General features: G+C 44.2%; 2 long non-coding RNA genes across 7 annotated transcripts in view; one reads left to right on the top strand and one right to left on the bottom strand.

The window, feature by feature from the left end:
• The first annotated feature begins 3,961 nt into the window (after positions 1–3,961).
• Positions 3,962–19,622, top strand: LOC139059832 (uncharacterized). Its single transcript, XR_011514375.1, has 3 exons — positions 3,962–4,091; positions 5,596–5,755; positions 19,537–19,622. It is a non-coding gene; the product is annotated as an uncharacterized lncRNA (long non-coding RNA).
• Positions 16,833–23,183, bottom strand: part of LOC139059830 (uncharacterized) — a 36,692-nt gene continuing 30,341 nt past the window's right edge. For all 6 annotated transcript variants that reach the window (XR_011514372.1, XR_011514367.1, XR_011514366.1 and 3 more), the window contains one exon: positions 16,833–17,731. This is a non-coding gene — a long non-coding RNA (uncharacterized lncRNA). The remainder of the gene's footprint in view (positions 17,732–23,183) is intronic.

Below are 23,183 nucleotides of genomic sequence, written 5' to 3' on the forward strand. Positions count from 1 at the left end.
TGCACAAAATGAAGAACGCTGCCTTCTCTAAATTTATTAGCAACAAGAAAGCCACTCTGGAAGCAATTATATACATACACAGCAACACACACTAAAACCTACAAATGGGAGAAAAAACACAAACTAGGCTAACAATAAAAGAAACCTGACACCCAACAAGTGTTACATGTTACTCAAGTATGCACATTAAACCTGAGTTAGAGAGATAGATGGTCGACTTCCGCACTCCTGTGCATGCATGTGGATATGTTAAGCCTCAGCTACTCTTTCTATGTCATAACTGTCCCCATGTTTGTGAAATCTGGTGTACAACTGCAAGAACAATGATGGCTTGACAGGTGGTTTACCTTTCAATGAGTTCTATAAGGAGGATGCATCAACTCTTCCAGCCAATGTATACATTACCACATGAAAGCAGCAGCTTGTAAACAGTACAACACCATACAGCACAAATTATATATATGCTACGTGTTATTAAACTTACATCATTAAAGTACATTAGAATTGGTGCTAACGCTGGTGCACAATATATGCATATACTTTAAACAATCATAAATAATGCAGGAGCTTGGAATATAATTGGCTATTCTCGGAACTGCTTTGATAACACAAAAGTCAAGGCTTTGTTTTTGGCATCACCCACTCCAATTCGTTTTCTTTCTTTTTCCAATTGAAGCATTGGCAAGGTTTGTGCCATGCGCTTCGACCGTGATTTTTCCTTGTTCGCGCACGGCCATGACCATAATACAAGAAAATCGCCCCAGTAACGTAGTGGTCCCTGCCTACTTTTTCATATACTTTACCGCAATACATTACGTATGCTTCACCGCATAACATGACTGTATTACGGCAAAGCTGATTTTATGCAACTGACATTATGTAACGGACCTTTTGTTCTTCTGCTGCTCGCATGAGCATAAGCTCGAAAAACCACAAAATAAAGACTTGGCTTGCTGCTGGTTGATTTCTAGCTAACATTTCGAGACGTCCACGTTGTTTACAAAAACATCGGTGAAGTTTCTCGCGCTCGGACGCGCTTCAAAAGGCAGCGTGACCACCTATAATTAAGGCAGTCATAAGCAGCAACGAAATCCACACAAGGTACATCAACTTCCGCAAAGCTACTGGGCAACGCCATCAATAACTGGCACACGGGCCACCCAGGAGCTGGCAAACGCTGCGATGACATCCACACAAACCACGTCGCTTTCCACAAAGCTATTGGGCAACACGATCAGTCACAGGCACAGGTGAAGTCCGCAAAACACTACATGGGCAGAACTACTACGGCCATACTCAATCACTTCGCCACAAGCTCTCACATTTAACGACATCAAACAGCTACAATCACTTCTCCACAGCCACTGACACAAGTGAAGACCGCACGGGCAGAACGGAAGCGCCGAGCGCCACCTATTTAAAAATAATATACGGAGCCAAGCCAAATCATTATTTAGCGTCTATTTGGGTGAACCTAACGCTTTCGGGCCCAAACCGTTCGTACGACCAGGGCACGATAACGCTTACCCTCCCTTTCCACTCCTAAGACCGGGTCGCAGGAACGGCAGCCGAAAAAATTAGTGGCAAGTATACCCTTGGTATTGCAGGTGATGAGCGTTAGCTAGTCAACATTGAGCTTTTTTTTAAGTTTTAAGGCGAAAGCCTTTAGATCTCTGTTTCAAGGTGGCGGTGTAAACTGGAAGTATCACGTGACCCAAGGAAGGCCAGAGGTGACCCAAATCATGTCCACCCCTGTATAAGAGAATGATTACTCAAGTTAATGAATGAAGGGAGGATTAATGTTGATTAGAGTATTAAAGAAGATTAAGGTGGATTAGAGTGCCTTAAGAAGGGTTAAGATGCATGAATAAAGATTAAGGTGGGTGGAGGAGGATAAAGGCGGATTATGGTGGATTAAGGTGAAGGGTTGATGAAAGGGTATTAAGACCGATTAGGGTGGATTAGGGTCATGAACTAGGATTAGGGAGGATTAAGGTGGATAAAGTAAGGTTAAGGTCGAATAATGTGGATTAAGGTGTATTAGGATCGCTAAAGGAGGATTAAGACCGATTAGGATGGATTAAGATAGATTAAGATGGATTAGCGACCATGGAGTTGGATTAGGTTTGATAGAGGTGGATTAGGGTGTATTAAGGTAGATTGGGACTATTAAGCAGGATTAAGTTGAATTAAAGTGCATGAATAAGGATTAAGGTGGATGATGAAGGTTATGATGGATTAGGGTTGATAAAGGAGGATTAAGACCCCATATGGTAGGCTTGATTGTGTTGTTCATATAGGAGGTTGTGGCCAAGTACTGCACCAGGGTGGCCAATCCGGCTCTGGTGAGGGAGTGCGTTACCGGTTCTGGTCACCGGGATCAGGCCACACTCCAGGCCTGTTTATGCAATTTTATCAACACGCGGATTTTTTTTTAATCCGGTGGAAAATTGCCGGCACCGGGATTCGAACCACAGACCTCTTGCACGCGAGGCGGGTGTTCTACCTCTACGCCACCGCTGCAACCGGGGTTGTTGGAGAAATATGGGAGAGGCCTTTGCCCTGCAGTGGGCGTAACCAGGCTGATGATGATGATGGTAGGCTAAGGTGCATTAGGGGCGATGTAGGTTGATTAGGTTGTATTAAGGGGGATTGGGAGTACTAAGCTGGATTAAGGTGGATGAAGGAGCATTAAGGTGGATTAGGGTGAACTAATGTGAATAAGGGTTCATTGAGTATTAAGACCGATTAGTCTACCATAATCCTCCTAACGCACATTAATCCACCGAATCCATATTCATTCGACCTTACTCCTCCTTCATTCACTTTATTCCACCATAATCCACGAGAGTCCTACTTAATGCACCCTAATCCTCGTTCATCGGCCCTAATCTACTCTAACCCTCCTTAATGCAATTTAATATTCCTTAATCATCCCTACTGCTTCATCATTCACTTTAATCCACCCTAATCCACTATAATCGTCCTTAATTCACCTTAATCCACATTCATCTACCTTAGTCCACCCTAATCCTCCTTAATCCACCCGTATCCTCCTTCATTCATTTAGCCCACCATAATGCTCCTTCATGCACCGTAATCCTTCTTAATCCACCCTCATCCTTCTTCATGCACTTTAATCCACCCTAATCCACTATAATCGTCCTTAATGCACCTCAACGCACCTTCATCCAGCCTAATCCACCTTCATCGAACTTAACCCAACCTTGTCCTTTATGCACCTTAATCCACTTTCATTAACTTTAATCCACCTTAATTCTCCTTAGTACATCCGAATTCATCTTAATCCAATCACTAATCAATCATTACTTTGCTAATCTATAATCATCTCCTATGCACGGCTGCACATGCTTTGGTTCACTTCCCGCCTTCCTTCGGTCACGTGATATTTCCTGTAGCTCACAACGGGACCTTGAAACAGAGGTCTAAGGCTTTCGCTTAATAAGCCACACACAAAGGGATGTGTCACAAGCAATACTAGACCAGAGTAAAGCACGAGATGCACGATGCGAGATGCAGAGATGCACGAGTAAAGCCTCTGATCATGTGGCAGAAAAATTGTCTGGAGTATAGAACTCGCCCCAAAGCTCCCTTTACATCGGTATACCCCGTTCATATGGCTTTAAGAAAAAAACAACCTCCTCATAAACGTTGCCTCCAGCATTATCGATGCTGTTAGTAGCGTGTCTCAAAATTTTCGACTCCAGTGGGGCGCGCAACAGGCCCAAAATAACACGCCTCCATAGAATCCTGCGGCCCGTCCGCGGGAGCCCAGGAGGAAAAGCACGAGACGGTCATTAGAGGAAACGCCAGTTCACGGGATTGGCTAGTCGTTTCAGCGGGTGCTAGAGAGAAAATCTGGGGGCGTTTGCGCCTGAAATTTCTCCCTTTGCCTAGGTACTACGGAGGAGAAGCCGATTTGCTTGTTTCGTACGCGTTTGTCCCTAGGCGCGCATTTTGCCGTGTGTCGGCTGGCGATTCCTTCAAATCAATGTCTCCTTTCTTGACGAAGCCGTGCGTGCCGTGCGTCGTGCATAAGTTTTCCTCCTGCGTCTCCTTGGATGTTGCCGGTAGGTTTGTTGCGCTTTTTGGTAACATACGGAACGTGCGACGGGATCAGTGAACCTGTGATATGGAGGACCAATCGGATAACTTAATGCCACAGCGTAGTGCCACGGCCACGGCGTAATGCCAAAGCATTACGCCGTGTCCATCGTGTGTTGGTTATCGGTGCATACTGCACCCTTCAAGAGATACGCGTGAACATGCATGTCTGCATGCCGAAACACATTTATCACCCTGTAGCTGGGAAAAGCGAAAGTCGTTATGCAATTTATGGCCGTAGACCACTCTGAATCGTGATGGCGGCCGCAGTGTTCCGACTGGTGTTATAGAAGTGGCGGGGTGCTTTTTTCGTCCCGACGGTATAATGGATTTTTACCAATACTGCGACAGGACGGCATACATCACCGGCAAACGGAGCCCTCACGAGAGCACCAGAGCTTATAATAACGCTCTGTCTAAATGTACATCCGATCCCGGCCACGGCGGCCGCATGATGGGGGCGAAATGCGAAAACACCCGTGTGCTTAAGTTTAGGTGCATGTTAAAGAACCCCAGGTGGTCGAAATTTCCGGAGTCCTCCACTACGGCGTGCCTCATAATCAGAAAGTGGTTTTGGCACGTAAAACCCCATAATTTAATTTAAATGTACGTCCGACTTGCCTGCTTTGCTTCCGTTTCGCTAGCTCAGCGGCTCCCGCTTACCGATTTATTGCACATGGTTTTGCTGAAGAACCTTTATTTATATCGAAGGGGACCATTCAAATATTCCATTTAAAAGTCAGAGAGCAGCGTACAAAAAGTGTTGCACGAGCAAAGGTACTGCTCCAGGAGAGCATGCCTGGTCTACACTGTGGCCCCTACTCCTCGCCCGGGAAGAGACACAAAGCATTTTTAATGAGACGAAAGATGGCTCATTAAATCAATAATCCGTCATCACCAACTCGGCACGAGCGCCGTACGGGCGAGAAAGTCTTTCCGACGTAAACCCACTTTAGCAGTACATTTCAACTCGACATAGGTGACAGATTTCCAGAAGCACAGGCTGGTACACTTGGCTCACTGTAGCCAAGTATACCAGCCTGTTACTGCCATTTTTATGAGACACCTGCTGCTGCTATCTCTTGCCACAACTGCGCCTTCATTTCGTTAACAGCGCCAGGACTGATGCTTGGCATCAGTAGCATTTGTGACAGAAAATGCTTGCTCTTTGGCAACTGATGACCCAATTAATTTGCTACTTTCTTCTGAAATTTGTGCTCATAAGTGCTGCTCTTGTCGTCACTGTCAAACTGATCTCCTTTGTGTGATCCCTTGTACTTTTTCTGTACCCTTCTCCCTGCACATGCTCGATCACTTGTTGTTGCTCTTCCCTGTCGCCGTTCATCTACAGTGGCACTGTCTTTTGCTATATGTGCCTGGCTGTCTATTGCTTATGCCGCATGTTCACTGTAATTATTTCCTTCGCCAGATACGTGAATTGTTAATTGCTAAAAAAACTTTTATCTGCAGGGTCTCCTGGAAATTCATCCACAGCTGGAAACCAAAATTGTGCTTCATCCCAGACCACAGCTTATCTCCACATCAAAGCCTCATATCACCATTACATCTCCAGTCTCACTCACGTTTGCTCTGAACAGAAAAAAAAAGAACAGTTGCTGCACTTCACAAGGCAAGAATCCATCTAATCATTTTCTCCTGGGGGGGGGGGGGGGGTATTCTGTAAGAGTACACCTAGTGGGCTGTCTATTTCGGCCACTGCTGATTGGATTCAGCTGTGAGAGGAGGAGACGAGCAGCCCTAGCCAATCAGTAGCGGCCGTAATGGACAGTCCCCTAGGTAGGCTCTTACAGAATACTCCTCCCTACACCCCCCCCCCCCCCCTGCTCACCACATCTTGCCTGCTGCTTTGTCACTACACCTAAGCTTTTTTTTGGCGTTGTTGTTCAAGCAATAGCGCTTCATTGCCATTGCTATTTTCTCGGCCTTCACGTATTCTATTGCAGTCACTAGCGTCATACTTACTAATCAGTGCGGAAATAACGGAAGACACACAGAAGGGCACAGGATGAGTGCTTTCTAATAACTGAAATTTATTGGACACTAGCATCAAATGTCTCTTACCTTTGGTTGCGCCATATAACTTGCAAGAAATGCAATAAAAATCTTTATCATAGGGCATTCAATCTTGGCGCATATTGGAATTATAGCTATTTGCTTTGTGATGAAATATTACTTTGGTAAAAAACAACTAATTAACTTGGCAAGTTGTTTCCAAAGACTGCATCCTTTGCATGTCCAAATGTCCGCACCGTCCAAGTTCCTAAAGAACTTCACAGCTTCAAAGGCTTTTGCTTCATAATTTTGCAGCTTAATTGGGCATTTTATCCCCATTGTTCATCTGGTTAATGTGGCTGTTGTGTGACAGTACCGAGCTTATGACTTAGACCTTAGCATGAAGCAATGCTTAAAAACTGTTGTGGTCTTACACGCTTTATCAAATCACTGCTTTGTTTTAATGTTACTGGTGCTGTGGCTTTGGTGTTGGCTGCAAAGCCCAAGGCCGTGAGATCAAATCCAAGCCCCTGCGGCCACATTTAGATTGGGGCAAAATGCAAAAAATGCTCTGCACCATGCATTGGGTGCACGTTAAACCCAGGTGCTCAGAATTAATCCAGAGTTTCTCACTATTGCATCCCTCATCATCATTTAGTGATTTTGGCATGTAAAACCACTGATCTTAATTTTTAAGTATTTGCCCACTACAAATCTAGATTTTGGACATCACTGCAAATGTAACCAATACACAAATTTAAATACTTTGTCATATAAAGAAGAATGGGACACTATAAAATGCAATAATCACCATTATGTGCCTTGAAGCCAGAACAATATCGGCACGCTAGGAAGCACCATCGCTATTGCCTGTTGCTTGACGACTCCAATACACCTCGTCACAGTCAAACAGAACAGCTTTCACCTCCAACATTTGTCCACTCTTCTTTGCCTGTTGTCTAATCATCTCGCCAAATTCTATGGTTGCTATCCTGTTCTCCAGCTGTGAATTGTGGTTGGACCACTTCAGACGTCTGTTGACTTGTTTATCTGACACAGTGAAGTAAAAGTGTAGTGCAGTGATGTTGCAGTGATACTCTTGCCAGAATAACCTACTTTTCATGAAACCAGTGTAGTAGTCAGAAGACTGGCATTTATGCCAGCTGCATTGCCAAGCTCCTGCACAAGAGCAGAGCTTAGCATCTCAGCATTCGCATCATTCTGAGTATTCTTGCATATCATTTGTGCTCGTTAAACCTTGCTACAAGACATCAATTTTCAGCAGCCAAGCCTGACAGTTTTGGTCAATTTTTCGTGCTCCGAGCTGGTTTGATGCAATACTTTTAATGGAATTTCTTTATTGTTCTTTATTATGTGGTCAGTGACAGGATTTTTTTTATGCAAGAGTTAAATGGTTCCTTCAGTGAAAAAGCCGGCAGCATCCGTAGCAGCAAAACGGTGCTTAATTTCCGTTGACTGTGACGCCATGTGAGCACACGAGGCGCGCTCATGACACTAGCTTGCACTTGCTGGCTCGTGTCTCAGCGGAGGAAAGCGAGCGAATGGGAACATCTGCTGCTGCGCTACTTCGCGAGGGGAGAGTGCATTGCTACGACAACACATCACCTTCCCCCTCGCAAGCCTGTGTTGCCACCTGTTCCTTGTCTACTCAAGCTCTTGTGTGTGTTCTAATTGTGCCTTGGTAAGGCTAAATCAATATATGCCAAGCGTCGTAACGTACCCGCTTGCCCGCGAGGAGTTCATAACTCGGACTGCTCAGTGGCGTTCAGTTGGACATTAATGTATTCAGAACTCATAAGAAGTGCTTAGGTGTCCTCGGATTTTCTTCGTACTTAATGCACAAACTTTTAAGTCATTTTCCCTGGCAAAATTAGTTAAATATCATCGTCCCTTGTCCGCTGTCCGTCCTTTGTGTGAGCCTTATACATCTTCGCAGCCACTCCTGTCATGCACAGTAATTTGTGTACTTGTGCTTGTATCTTCCATGGCATATGATTAATTAATGCATTTTATTTGCATGATCCAACTAAACATGATCTCAAAAAGCTTCACTTGACTGCTCACTTGTCCCTGTGGCTACATTGTGTGGATGTACTATCACCGTCAAATGAAATGCAAACAGCACAGTGCGTGCCTGTAGCTTCACTGAATGTATAGTGCACACACTTGGCCAATCATCACCCTCACAGGCATGCACATCTGGTTTCACAACACTGTGCAATGATGTTCGCCCTATACTGAGATATTTTTCTTTCTGTTTTGCTTCTTGTTTTCTTAGATTTCTGGGTTTTTTTTTGTTTTGAAATAAAAGGAAAGCATAACAGAAAAAAAATTTGACTGCATTCAATGTGTTAGAAAATTTTCACTTCAATTTTTTTTCCCACACTTGAATCAAAAGCAGTGTGGCAACACTGAGTCTTGATGAAATGAATTGGCACCCTCGGAAACCGTTCCCACTGGTAATCGAAGCTGATCTTGAAGGCCATGCCTTTGCCTACTGCAAACACTGGAACTGATTTCAGGAGCTGGGAAATACGTTATGGCCCTCATTCATTGTTTTGCTTTTGCATCTTGGCAGTTTGCTGCTGCTATTTATAGCACAAGTGAAGGAATTGTAGCACAAGTAACACTGACACCTGTGCTGCCCTTTTTGGTGCTAGAGTGTGCGAAGGAAGGCTGCTATCTGGTCTTGAAATCCATCGAAGCAGCCTTATTCCCAGACATCACACAGCCTTGCCAAAATGGCGGTTGGCACGAAGGGTCTAGAGGCAGCGACTTCAAATAGAATTTTCGACTTATCGTACCAGAAATGGTTTTATTTCCAACAAACTTTGTTGGGTGTCCTCCAGGCGAAAAGCTGCAACATACAGCTTTAATGTGCCTGAAGGCCCTTGCATGGCAGCAGTAAGTCTCCTATCGGCAAACGCATAACATACGAAACACTAATCTATCAGGATATACATTTACAATGTAGCAAAAGAAATGTGTGAAATCTAAAGAAACATTAATCTTTTCAGATAATTACATAGTATTTATAAAATAAATTCTTAATGCGCAACAAAGCCAAGATGCATATTACATGTATTATATGTCCCAAAAGATCACATTTCAAAAATAAGCACTACAGACAATATGTCTGGTATGTACACTCGCCCACAAAATATTACAGGGTGCGCGAGCGTGTGGAAAAACGACCCTTCTCCCCTTCTAGCTGTGCACCCACGGTATCAAGTTTGCACGCATGCGCATCCCTCCGAGACTGCAAGCGTGCATGTTTCTGCACTTCCTCCTTGTGCGCCGGCAATATCCGAATGTAGCCGTGAGGTGCCTCTCTTGCGATGGGCGCGAAACTATGTGAAGCCTGAGCTTGCGCGTGCCGCTGCGGCTGCTTTTTGTCGAGTCACGAGCGCCGACGCGTATGGCCCGGTGGCGAACCCAGCAAGTAATTTTTTTTTAGGTGCACCATTTCATGTCCAATCTTTGTTGTTTCTTTTTATGAATGGGGCATTCTCCCACAGAAGAGCGTGTCAGAAAATGCCCTTATAGAAGGAGACAGTGTCAACTCCCATTGAAGACCAGCAGTTAGGACACATGGACCTGTGACAGAGAAGCTGACGGATGGATCTGGGACAGCGACGCTGGCCTGTACTTTCCTATCGTCTCCATTATCCATGGCAACCTGGTATGAAGAGCATGTGTTAGCCATTTATGCTTGAACTACTTTTTCCTGGAAACAGTTAACAAAATGTTTTGCATGAAACAAAGAAGGTATGTTCACCTGCACAAGTATTGGCTCATAGGGAAGGCTGGCACATAGACTGGAGGGATCAAGGTCGGACATGTTGATCTGGACTGCACTTTTAACTCGAAGTCTATGGCAGCCTGAAAGCAAGAGTGCTTATGCTAATTTTCTGTTTGCCCTATGACATAGAATACACTGCCTACTTAAAGTACTCGGTAAAGCTGTTGAACAAGTCCAACTTAGGAGGAATTGTAGAAGCCCGGTCCCTTGGGAAAGTTGGTATGATTTCACTGAGAGGGAAAATTCATTTGCACCCATTCAAATCTGAACTACTGGAGGCACCAGCACCTAAGCCAGATAACCAGGGGTAGAGAGGCTGGCCAAGACTGCTTTCATCAAAACTCGTAGTAACATGATGGGAAGACGTCTGCCAGCCAATAACCGATTCAACTAAAACTGTGCAGCATAATGTGGACAAAGCAAGACATAAAAGCTATAGAGACAAGCCCACGATAACTATGCTCATCCCTGTAACGTTGTTTTCCTTTTTCGATGATGCATGGCACAGTTTTACTTCAAACTCATGTTTACAAAATGGCCTCATACTATGTTTTATTGTGGAGTAACTGTTTATTCCATCACATAGTCAGCGAGATCACTACAACAGTCAAGTGAAATGTTTACCTCTGCAAGCAGCAACAAGCTTTCAGCACAACCTTGCATGGGCTGTGAATATGCACAGAGTAAGTGTACAACATGGCTTGTTGTGTCAGGTGTACTGTCACATTGGCCAACTGTATGAGGAAGCTTGGAGGTTCCAAGCTTGAGAGTATTAGTTATAATAATGGGAAGAATGTCATATAGCAATAATTCATTACAATTGAACCTTGTTATATGAAACAATTATAAATAGAATTATTGCTTAAATAACAGGTGGTGAATCACCAAGAGAATTACATGTATATGAAACTTCATACATCAAACTTGCTCAGACATTAAATGGATATATTGAACTCCGCAGCATTGGACATTGGGACACATATTAAAGGCTTCACTGCAGTACATCGGCAGATCCTGGTGGCGCAAATAGGACCTACAAATTCTGCATGGGCTAAAGGGCAGAAAGCGCTGCTCTGAATATATCTATGTAGTCAAAGCCTTTTTAACAAAGTGCTCGCACCTTCAAAATCCTTCGCTATGCAGGTCACTTTGTTTTAAAGGTTGCGCAGCTCACTGCTCACAATAGCTAAGCACTTTCAACAAAAGAAAATCTTTAACAAGAATTCAAGAGAGACTTAATGAAATAGACCGCTAATCTTTCTCTGCAAAATATCCCTGACAGCATGTTCTACTGTAGCCACCCTGTGCTCCATTGAGGTTCCCAGCTTGCTCTCGAACCAAATGCAGGAACCATGCAAAGCAAAGCCCCCGATTGTCTAGTGCCCCAAGCCTCCCTTGCTGCAAAATTTTTGGTCGCCTTTGTTGACATTCGCGGCCTATCCATGCATTCGTCAGCCATTGATCCGTTACAACAAGTAGCATATGAGGTGAGTGAATCCTGGGGCAGAGCAACAGCACTAGTAATATCAGCACGCTCTTCAAATACACTGCTGTTAGCGCTAGCGCACAGCTTACCCTGGTGACATCTTCGCGGGGCAGTGGCGGCACTGGTGCGGCATTCGTTTTATAAACGTAAATCAGCCACCAGGGACGCATTGGTTTCTTTGTTTTACAGGCAAATTAATTGTGGTCTTCATTCTAGAGCTGTTCCATTGTAATCTAGTGCTTATGCTGACACTACTTGCTGCATGCCGCGGTTCGTTTTCCTCACGTGATAGTGTGTGACGCTGTTGTATCTCAGCTTTTGGACTTTAAAACCAGCAAGCATCTAAAATGTGCTGCATAATAGACAGTTTTAGTTTAGCATACATCACTGTGCATGCGCAGAATGCTAAACGACCCATTGCGTATCGCGTACACACACTATTTCTCAGATTGAGCATTAGCGTCTTTGTGTGGTTTGCGGAATTGGCGTGAAACATGGCGGCGGCCCCGGCTGCCAGCTTTGATCGAATTGAATTTGGCGTTGCTTTTGTAAATGGATTTCGTTCTTAGCAACTGACTGTGTAAATGGCTTTCGCTTAGTCTCAGGCTGCTTCGATGACAGAGTATTATGGATAACCTTGTGGTGTTTTCGAGATCGCTTCTCGTTTCGAGTGAGTCGAAGCCTAACGAAAGAAACATCCGACATGTTAGCACCACCTATAGCTACAGTAGGGAGATAGCTGCAATGACGGCACATGGCCTCCGAGATCTGAACATCTCACAGGCCAACTAAAACTAAAAAAAAATGTGTGCTGCTTAGCATATGCTATATATACTATAGCGTATAGCATACGCTATAGTTGCGTACGCTAAATTAAAGCTGTCTAATGTCAGACTCATAAGTTAGCTTCATCCCAATACAGTGGTGTTACGCATTCAACCATGCACTTAGCATTGTGATGAAGTATACCAACAGTGGGAAAGGGTCACAAACACTGGACATAGCAAGGTTACGCGGTCAAGCATACCATAGCGCTGAAGCATACTGAAAGTGGAAAAAGATAAAATTACATGCAGAGTATCCTGTCAGAGTTATCTAAATGATGCATAAGCATTTGCTACTGATCACCTACTGTTTTGTCGTCATATGCTGCTGCGTTTCATATAATTGCGAGAAATGCCACGAAAAAATCATGAAATGGAGAAGCGCAGATGCAACACCAAAATGTTAAACCAAGACCAGCATGAGTATGAAGCAGAGGCCAGTAGTAGCACTCTTCACTCCTTTTATATTATGGTGCGTTTGGATGATGTTGCTGCTTCATGGAAGATGAGCATTGGCCAATGCGTGCTGTTCTACGTGACGTAATTGAACAGTGTCATGTTAGGTAGACGTCATACGTAGATGTGGTCAATGATGCTGCCTCCTCTCGATGCAAACCATTATCAACTGTACATTAGCGGCCGCTGCTTATGGCGCGGCTGCGCAGGCCCGATCTTACAATTCGCTCGCTCATGCGGGCCTTATCTTGAAAGCAATCATCTTACGTGACGGACGAGTTTTTTCATTGGGTAAGCATAGAAACTTTTACGCATTTTGTTTTAAAGTGAAGCTTTCTTTGTCTCTTCCTTTCTCTTTCCCACTCCAGCTGCTGATGTCACACACACCACGTCGGAGGGGGGAGGGGGGTGTTCAGAGTGTGTATATACATGACAGGCACAAGTAAGAGAGGAAAGGAGATGGGAGAAGCTTGTTTTCACCCCACCGCATCGAATGTGCACAATGCCCTCTGGAGCTCCCTGGCCGTTGTCACATTAGCCACCTGACAGCTGCAATTATCCGTGACTACTTTCGGAAGCACTGAAGAAACTGCAATGCTTACGTGCGAGGCCAGAGGGGACACAGATAGAACTGTAGAGAGAAGAGGGAGAAGAGGCAGTTCCCATATAAGATGGGGGAAGTGACGTGAGAAGGCAAGGAAACTCCACTAACATACAACAGCGGTTGCGGGGTGCTTGTGTTCAAGGCACAGTGCAATATGTTGCTGCTATTTCTGAAAGAATAAACACCATGCAAATATGTCAAGCGAGCAACTCACACAGGGCGTGCAGAAGCAGAGCCGCATTAATTAAAACGCACCGCAGCGTCCAGGAAACACTACAGAAGTGATTGACCGTCAAATCAACACTTCTGTGCCCGCCGCATTAGCTCTGCTGCTATGGCATTGCGAGAGGTCATGGATTTGATCCCAATCGCGGGAGCCACATTTCGACAGGGGCGAAATAGAAAACCCATATGCACTTAGATTTTGGGACACATTAATGAACATCACGGTGTCAAAATTAATCTGGAGTCTGCCACTATGCTGTGCTTCATAATCTGAGTGTCGTTTTGGCACGTACAGCCCCACAATCCAAGTTTAATACTTCCGCCATAACGCGATGTGCCATATGAGGAAATGACAACACTCAACCTTCTCAGGAGTTATAAGATATGGCCCACAACAATGCCTCATGCAAACACCCCCCCTGTGTGTTCTGCCTATTGCGCAGGCAAACAGCAGTGGTGCCCACAAGGTAACGTTTAACATCAATTCGCCAATCTCATGTTAGCCTAAATGTTGAAGAAATTAAGCTTTAGCCGTCAACACTGCTAATTATCGTCAATCAGAGCATCCAGCATGGAAAGCTTCACTTACATCAATTCGCACAGGGTGTGGGATCTGCATAATTTTTCTCTTATTCCTCATTTTTGTGTGCGTAGCATGAGCAGGAAGATGTTCCAATGAGCTAAGTTTTGAAAATATACTATTATATGTGCAATCTCCGGTTACGGTAAAAGCACCGAGACCCTTAAGAAGTGTACAGGCAGGGATTTAGGGCTATTTCCGGCAGGGTTGTGGTGATTTGGGCCCTTGCTTCGCCCATATGCAAGCTCCGTATACGAGAATGCAACACAGCCTTGCACATGTTCCCGGCTATACATGCGCACATGTGCCATCATCTGTCGCAATATGAGCACCGAGACATCTAATAACTCACCTGACACCCATTCAAAGCTGGTTCTGACGTTACTGCAGTGATGGACCGCAATACATCACGGAAGCTCCAGTGCATAACACAACTGCATTGCGGTGAAGCTCAGTCTAGGGCATTGGCATTGAAACTTGTTTAAGCAATCACATTTCCTCAAGCCACAACCAGCATGCGTATTCGTGCTCTTAAACTGCACAAGGGCCATCCATATGCCGACGTGTCGGAATGTTAAGTCAGGTGTAGTTCCGACCAGAATGCACATATTGTTTGGCATGTCTAGAAAGTGTTCCTTAAGTCACCTCTGCCGCATTACAGTTGAGTTAGGCAGGGAAGCTTATGCAATGTATTGCATTGAAGCATGTTAAAAGCAAAAAATTGCAATTTAATTGCTGTGGTGATTTAAGCCCCTTGTTTGGGGGGCCATGACCGTGCCCCTCTGGAGGGCACAAAGGAGTGAGGAATCATGGTTGGAGAGCATGACACGAACCCTGGCGATGGAGAAACAGCTTTGATGACCTGCTCTACAGAAACTGCACTGCTTGTTCAGCAGGCGTTAATCAAGAAGCTAGAAAAATGAAACCTAGTAGTCCGGATATTTATTGACTACAGCAAGGCTTTTGACAATGCAACACAAGATTTTATTAACAGAGTTCGCTGCCAACGGTGTACACGGAATGACACATTTTGTTGTGTTCGTATCTGCTTGATTGCAGGCAATACATTGTCATTGGAAATAGTATTTCCTTCGACAGGGCAATATTGTTAGGTGTCCCACAGGGCAGCATTTTAGGTCCCCTTCGACATTTACGTTAATGACATGATAGACATACGAGGGTTGATCCAGAAATAAGGTTCCCATCAATTTTAGAAAAAGACAACATTGTTTATTCTCATAGAAATTTACGTTATTGGAAAGTTGAAACTTACATAATCGGCATCTTTTCGGCAACTTATGAAATTTACATAATCGGCAACTTATAAGTAAAACTTTTATAAGTAAAACGAAGACATATAGCTTATTTGTCCATAAAGCATCTAAACATGAACTTGTAATGCGTTACCGGTCCATTTTATCCAGTGGAAAATAAACCCCATCTTGGAATGCATCTTGGGGAATGCCACGTGATAGCCAGCGAGCTTGCATTTTGCATCCAATCTGGTCCTTTCTGATGCTAACGTGCTGCACAGCGTGCATCACATACTCCCGCGCTGCGAGGTTTTCAAATGGGTCAGCATGCGCACCTTCTAGCAGACATAAGTCTTCGTCTGTGCAAATCTATCTTGTAAAGAGCAAGGCAGGCAAGGTGCCTCGATGCACGAGCCAGAGTGGGTGTGTGCATCGACCACCCTTGCTAGGAAAAAATGGCAGCAACCTTCTGCTCAGGCAGCTTGTAAGCGGACCGTGTTTGTGACTCCGCCAGCCCGCTTGCACCTAAGCGGAGGGCGCATGTGCATTCGCGCTTCCGCTCAGCTGCTTAGCAGAGTGTAAAAACGGCAAACTCTACTAAAGCAACCAGATCACTAGGCTTCATCAGGCACTATTTGCACTCGGCTAACTCCAAGACAAAATTTCTCGCTTACTTGACTCTGACTCTAGTTTGTGTCGAGGCCTACCTCGAACACAAACTAGTCCTTGCAAAATAAGGTTGCTCGCTTCGTCACAAGAAACTACTCGCATACATCTAGAGTTACGGAAATGAAATATTAAATTAATTTAGCTCCTCTCAATATACGCAGGCTTCTGACAATATTGTCCTTCTTTCATAAACTTTACTCCAATCGGTTGTCCCACGTTACTCTAAATATCAGACTAGCTTGTGACGTGTGTCTTGACGGCTTGATCACCAACTTAAAATCGCACCCATCTTCGCCCACACTAATCCGTTTTTCCACTCACCTCTCCTCCTCGCTATCTGACACGACTCATTTGTACATATAATTTGAAGTTGTTCCTAGATATCTGAACTACCTCTTACGTTGCTGTTCTGTTCCAGTTGCTTTCTTGATGTTCTTATTTAATATGCAATTTTGCTTTCCTGTTTAGGAATCTATACTTAAATTTTTTTCCATTGTTTTGTAATGTGAAACAGCTCATTGTGATAAGTCAAGTATTTTAGGAACCTTGAACCTTGTCATTACTATGTTTTTTTCACACACTGTATATACCCTGTAAAAAGTCATTTTTTTGCACTAATTCATGTTGTTCCAATTCATATTTCTTGTTTAGTTGTGTACTTTTGGTATTTTTTGCTCCTTTCATTGTAATCCCTGTAAGAGTTGGTGTCTGCCATGAAAAGGGTACCTTGCCCATACCGTTGTTCGACTCATTCATGCTAAGGATGTTGTTGAAGGGAGGAAATTGTTCTCATTAAGAATGAGGAGTAGGGGATTTATTTACAATATCTACATGAAGGGTGGAGAACATTACATCTGATCAGTCTAGCATGACTGAAATGCACACTGAACAGCCGAAAATGCTTAAACACTCTCTGTCCTTACTAGATCCCTAGGCCAGGGAAAGCTGCCATCCAACCTTCATCCAACCAAAGCGTCCAAAGTCGTCGAAGTACCCGCCTTTGAGGGCGAAGGTTCACACACTCTCTTGCACTTTTGTTTTACTGAACACACCAAAATGAGTGGGGCCTCATAGACAGGTGTTGTCACGCTTGACTCAAGCTGGCACGTCTTAGTTCCTGAGCTGACTCTGCAGTTAGCTGCTGAATCTGTCATGACTGTGACTTTTACCAGAGTACATGGGGGAACGCCATAGAACAAACATTTCCAGGAGTTTTCTTGCTCCAATTGGTCCCTGAAGGTGACAGCGAACCAGCTAACAATCCTGTCCGCCAAACGTGTCTAGCCTTACTGGCTCCGAAGGGCTATTCGAAGGGGGCGTGTTGTTGGCTTCACGAAGCGATTCATTGCAGCGAAGCCAGAAGGTCACTATCCCCGCTGGCCAATCGTAACATCCCCCACCCCTATGCCTCCTGGGCTCTTTAGAGTACTTGAACAAAAAAAAGTGTTATGGAAGTTAATATGACCGGTATAAACAGCAGCGTCGCAGCAACACGGACTGCTGCAGACGGCAGCACCAGGTGTGCTGATGACGTTCTGATCATTACAAGCTGATACTGCTCTTTAGTGCCTTATCCATCTACGTCAAACCATTATGCGCTGCGTGGACCATATCTTGAACGCCGTGTTCTCGTCGCTTTGCCTTGAAGAGCGGGCCCATATCTTGAAAGCGATCTGCGAAAGGGGCACGGTGCGGTGTGTGCTGAGAGATTTGCGAGCGCTGCTTCGATCTCGTGGTAGCGACAGGCAGAACAAAGGTAAAGCCGTTCGCTGCTGCATGCTCTATCTATATTGTATGCACTTTTCACTTTGTTGAGTGCTTGAAGGCTGTTCACCTCCGCCGTGGGTCGGCCCAGTATTGCACTATCTCTGGGATCGGCCCACATTTTTATCTTGCGTGATGGAGGTTTGGTAAGCATAGAGATGCTTACACATTTAAGAAAATTTTAACACCCAGAACCAGCCAATTGGTACCATGCCAGTATGTTGCAAGTACTTTTATTTAAGTATGTAGAAAGCCTTTGTAAATAATTAAATAAAAGTTTTGTGGGCTAATGAAAGCAGCTGTGTGCCTAGGCGTCGGAGAGGCAAGAAATTACAACTGCACTAAAACAATTCGCTCTGTCACACATAACAAAAGAAGTGAAGGTGAATGTCTTATGTGCATTGCAAATGACGCATGTGCTTTCATATGCACTATGGCATATGCACAAGTGTATTACACCCGATAACAATGCAAGAAGCTCGACAAGAGACTGCCGCGAGGCTATGAACGGCGTCCAGAAGGAGGGGCCATACCACAAATGGATGCAAAGATGGCAGTGGTGGACACAAACAACATTGCTACCATTCCATGCACTCTTTTGTTACAAGGTGGTTTGCTGGCCTCTGCAAATAGATATGAGTCGATTCATCAGCTAACTGTAGCTTTAGTTGCTGATACCCAACCGACCTGATGAAGCGGTACTGATTAGGGCCAATGGTCAGGGTAGTGTGCCATGAAATTAGCTTTTGTTGATTGTGATATGGGCTGCAAGCAGTCGCAGGAAGCTTGGTGTTAATATATTGGTACGATTGGCGATTGTTTCCGAGATCATTCGTACGGGTTTTTGATAACTGATGAAGCACTGCTGTATGAGTGCATAAGATCACAGCAGATCTGCTTTCCATGTGAAGCTTTCATCACTTTAACTTGCATATTATTCTACTATATGCAGGGCTCACAAACCATATACAATATTTTCCAGACAATAATTTGAACCTGGCACAAGTAACCTCCCCCTATTTTCACAAGTCAACAACCATCACAAGTGTGCACAGAAGTTAGTTTCTGTACTTAAAGGATCACAAATTGCCATACAGTTCTGAACCACGTGCAAGAACACATGTATGCAATGCAAACTGTGTGCCTTCCAGTGGTCAATGGGTCTTAGCGCATGCCATTGTGCTTGCTATGAATGCTGCTTTTGTCACCGTACCCTGTTAGCATTGCATATAGTAATTGCTTCGATTGGTGTTGACAGCCAGGACGAATTTTTACTGAGAGAGGCAGGCCTGATAATCAGATCGTGGTATTGGCATGTAAAAACGCAGATTTGTTTTGTGTTCTTGTTTAGAGACAAACCAAGTGCCCTTGAAATGCTGCATGCAATGCATTGACCTCGGGCAATCCATTGCATTACTGCAAATATTACTCAATATTTGAAAAGTCTAGTAGATGATCCATCTCAAACTGAATTACTTGCACGTTCACTATTTGTTTCCTATATTTCAGTCTTCTTCTCATACCCCTGCTGAAAACGCTGCGTTGCCCTGAAAGCGTGAAAATACCGCACCTTTGCGCCGTTCACGTAGCCAGGTTTCAGGCAAGTTGAATAGTAGCTAAATGGTGTAAATGGTGTAGTAGAACCACCATTAAGCATGTGCTGGAAGTCCAGTGCTTAAGTTAGAATAAACCACCCGGTTATCTTTTTCCACAGCTACAAGTAAACAAAAGCTGAAGCGGCCTTCAAGTGTTAAGTGTGGAAAAAGATGTTTTGTTGCAATGGCTGTAACTGAAGACAACACAGGTATGTATGTGGTTTTCCAATTCAAGCACAGAGGCCACGACTTTGAACTGGGTCGTGTTTTTTTGTCCAAGTCGGAAAGAACTGCTATTACTGGTAAGAAACCGCTTTTGCTCTGCTTTATAATACATAAAGAGTGGTTGTTGAGTTTTCAACATCCCAAATACAAGGCAATACTCATGCCAGACCATGCAATGAAATTGGAGCACATGTTAGTGCATTTGAAATTCATGATTTCCACATAATTCGAGGCCACCTTTACTGACTGCAGGGCATTATAGTTAAAGACATCATAAACATGTTTATCATTTTGCTACATTGTATCAATGCCTGAAGAGTTCAGAGAGAGAGAGAAAAGGGAACCGTTCCCCAATTTCACAGTGGTAACAACTACCTTGGCACAGCCAGTGGCCTATATTTGACCTATATGGCTATTCTTATTGCAGGCAACAACTTTAGTTATTTTATACTTGTTTGCATCACTTCATGTACCAAGCAGGAAGGTGTAGTGCCTCCTGGTGCACTGTAGGCCACGCAGCAGACTGTGGCTTTTTCTCTTTCTGCTTTATTTTTCAGGCTTGCAGTTAACTGGATTGGTATGACTTATGATCCTAGTGGGATTCAATGTCTCAAAATAGCAGTAAGCTGGAATAATTTCCACTTGGGATTACTTAAGGTGCATTGTACATAATTATGTCTGCCATTTTGCTGAAACTGATGTGCAAGTATTACAGACATTGATGAAACTGCGACCTCTCACCACTACTGTAGGTCATCCACAGCAGATGTGCTTTCCATGTGAAACTTTCATCAGCTCAAGTTGTATTTTACTCTACCATATGTAGGGCTCACAAACCATGTGCCATACTTTCTGGACTATAATTTGAACTGTTGTACAAGTCACCCCCTTTCCCCCTCTTTTCACAACCTTCAAAGAAAAAATATGTGTATATAACTCATTGTATAAGATGCATCTATCTTAACTTGGGTCAGCATCGTGAAATGCGATTGTGCATGTTTATACACTTATCCTAAAATGTCGTACTTACCCATTTCAGGGCAATAAACTTCAGTAAAAAAAATTTTCATGAGCCGCACATTCTAGCAGGCAAAATAAACTGCAAGCACATTGCTGGAGAAAAAGATTATCTCATGTTGGTCTTGCATATATAAGTTACACTGTTGTATAATACGCTTGGACGAAAATGAAAAGAATAGTGGCACCTATGGTACCTAAATATTTTGAATGCTCATGAATCAGCTATGTGAATAAAACATGATTGGAATGATCACGATAATTAGGCTTATACCCCGTCACACGGCAAATCTAATGTCATTTCCAACAAATGACATTTCTTGCGATTAATGTCATTATCACAGTGCGCTGTCACACGGCGAAAACTGTCATTTGAAAATGATGACAATGACGATAGTAAAAAAAAGACACGCCTCAAACCCACTTTTGTCCAATAATTATTTTCCAATATGCTAAATTCCACTAGAATATGTGATCGTTGCTTTCAAACCGTAGCGTTTGATCACTGACTTGTCGACATTGCCAACGAAGTCGAGTCCAGCTAAGGCAAGCAACAGGGCAAAGAGAACGATACGTGCGTCCGCTACATCTGCTAAAGTGGTAAGAGAAGGGCAGTTGCATGTCATCGCCGTTCTGATGTGCATGCGAGCTTCTAATATCCTCATTCTTGGAGCGTGCCACAGGAAAACACGCGCACGCTTTTACGCCAAGTCAATTGAAGTGGCCGCGGCCGATGCTCCGGTGAGAACCAACACAACTGCTGCAGCGAAAGAGGGCTGTCTGGTCACTAAACTGAGAGTAGTTTTCTGAATTTACGCACGTGATGGACTTTAATGCCGTTAAAGCAATAATTAGGTAATAAAATGGATAGAATAACAGTTATTTCTTGTTAAAACAGAAAAGAAGCATGTACTGTTTGCAAAACACTGGTAAACTTGTGGTGTCGAGGATACACATTCAGTTCCAAACGAATGCAAATGAGTTTGGCGAACTCATTTGTTTGTAAATGTCATTTTCGAAAATGTCCTTACGTTTTACCGTGTGACACCAAAGAAATGGCATTATCAGGAAATGTCATTCGTTGTAAATGACATTAGATTTGCCGTGTGACAGGGGTATTCAGGGTGCCTACCAACCGGGAAAACCGGGAATTCTCAGGGATTTTGAGTAGTCTGGAAAAAGTCAGGGAAAACTCAGGGAATTTGGGCCTCTATCAGGGAAAATTAGCGGCAATTTTATTGAAAGGGTCGAAAGTCGCGGTAATGCTGGCTCGAGTAGCAGACAGGAATTGTAATGACTCGTCTTTGACGCCCTGTCGTTGGCAGGAGGAGTTGCCAGTGTACAGTCAACGAGCGACTTTCCGGATTCCTGATAATTTGGACGGCTTCGCGGTGCCACCTCGTACCCCATAGTGTCAACGTATCAGAACGTGTGAAATTTCCGACGTAAGAACTCCTTGCCGTCCGATTTTCCGGACGTTTTGCCGCGACCGCAGGTTTGAAACGGCATTAATCAAAGGCACCACCGCTGCGGTTTTGATTACTTCGCCGCCTCGAACCGGCACTCGCACGCAGATCCGCTGGCACCCGTTGCCACCACTGCGGCAACGCTAGGCCTAGCTGCTTCGAAGTTCGTTACGAAGCTTCTTGCCATTAGGTGCCGAACTTTTTATTGAAAGAATTTGCTGCTGTCAGCAATGGCACGGACTCCACCTTTGTGGTCCTTGCGATTGGCTTAGAAACTTGGAAAACACGGTGCATTGCATAATGCCGGTTCGTGAAAGTCAGCTTCGCCTCTGTACAGAAATGTTACTCGGTAAAGCTTACGGAAAAGTATTGCAGTGAAACATAACAAGCGTGGGAAGGGGCTATTGCCACGGAATACAGTATGTATATCTTAATTACGCACGCGGGCACCCGGCATTTCCTGTCACAGTACGAGCACAGGTATGCCTAATATGTGTACCGACAGGCCTTCAGAGCGTTTTCGAACGCGCCTGTGGCGGTTTGAGCCCCTAAGGGCAGTAAATGACACGCATTAATTTTTTTCCAACTGGCCGATTTTTCGGACGTTTTCGCAGCCCCTAGGGAGCTCGAAAAATCGGTCGTGGACTGTGCAACTGATTAAGATACTTCAAATGGTCCTTGGGGCGGACAAGAACAGAAGTGACCTACGCATTGAGGAATAAACGAGAAAGGAAGCTTGTTGCCGCCGTTTTGAAAGAGCTCGAGCTCGAAAAGTAAAGTTTTGGCTGATGCCGAGATGCAGGTGTCTCTCATCCAAACCAAAATACACTCTTTGAAGCAGTGCAACACAACACTCGGGCGTTGTGCGCAGGCTGAGAGTATGTCAGGACTGTTGAGGTTGACTTACGAGCTGTTGAGACAGAATCTCAATTGTGAGAGTTCAGGCCTCATGCCACTGATGTTGCTATCAGTTGATAGAAATAGCTCATATTAGAAAATATTTGCCTTTGTATGCATCTCCTTTTTATTCATATTTGATAATGTCCGACCCTATTTGC

The sequence above is a fragment of the Dermacentor albipictus genome, chromosome 5, assembly GCF_038994185.2.
Source record: "Dermacentor albipictus isolate Rhodes 1998 colony chromosome 5, USDA_Dalb.pri_finalv2, whole genome shotgun sequence".
In the NCBI taxonomy this organism is placed as follows: Eukaryota; Metazoa; Arthropoda; class Arachnida; order Ixodida; family Ixodidae; genus Dermacentor; species Dermacentor albipictus.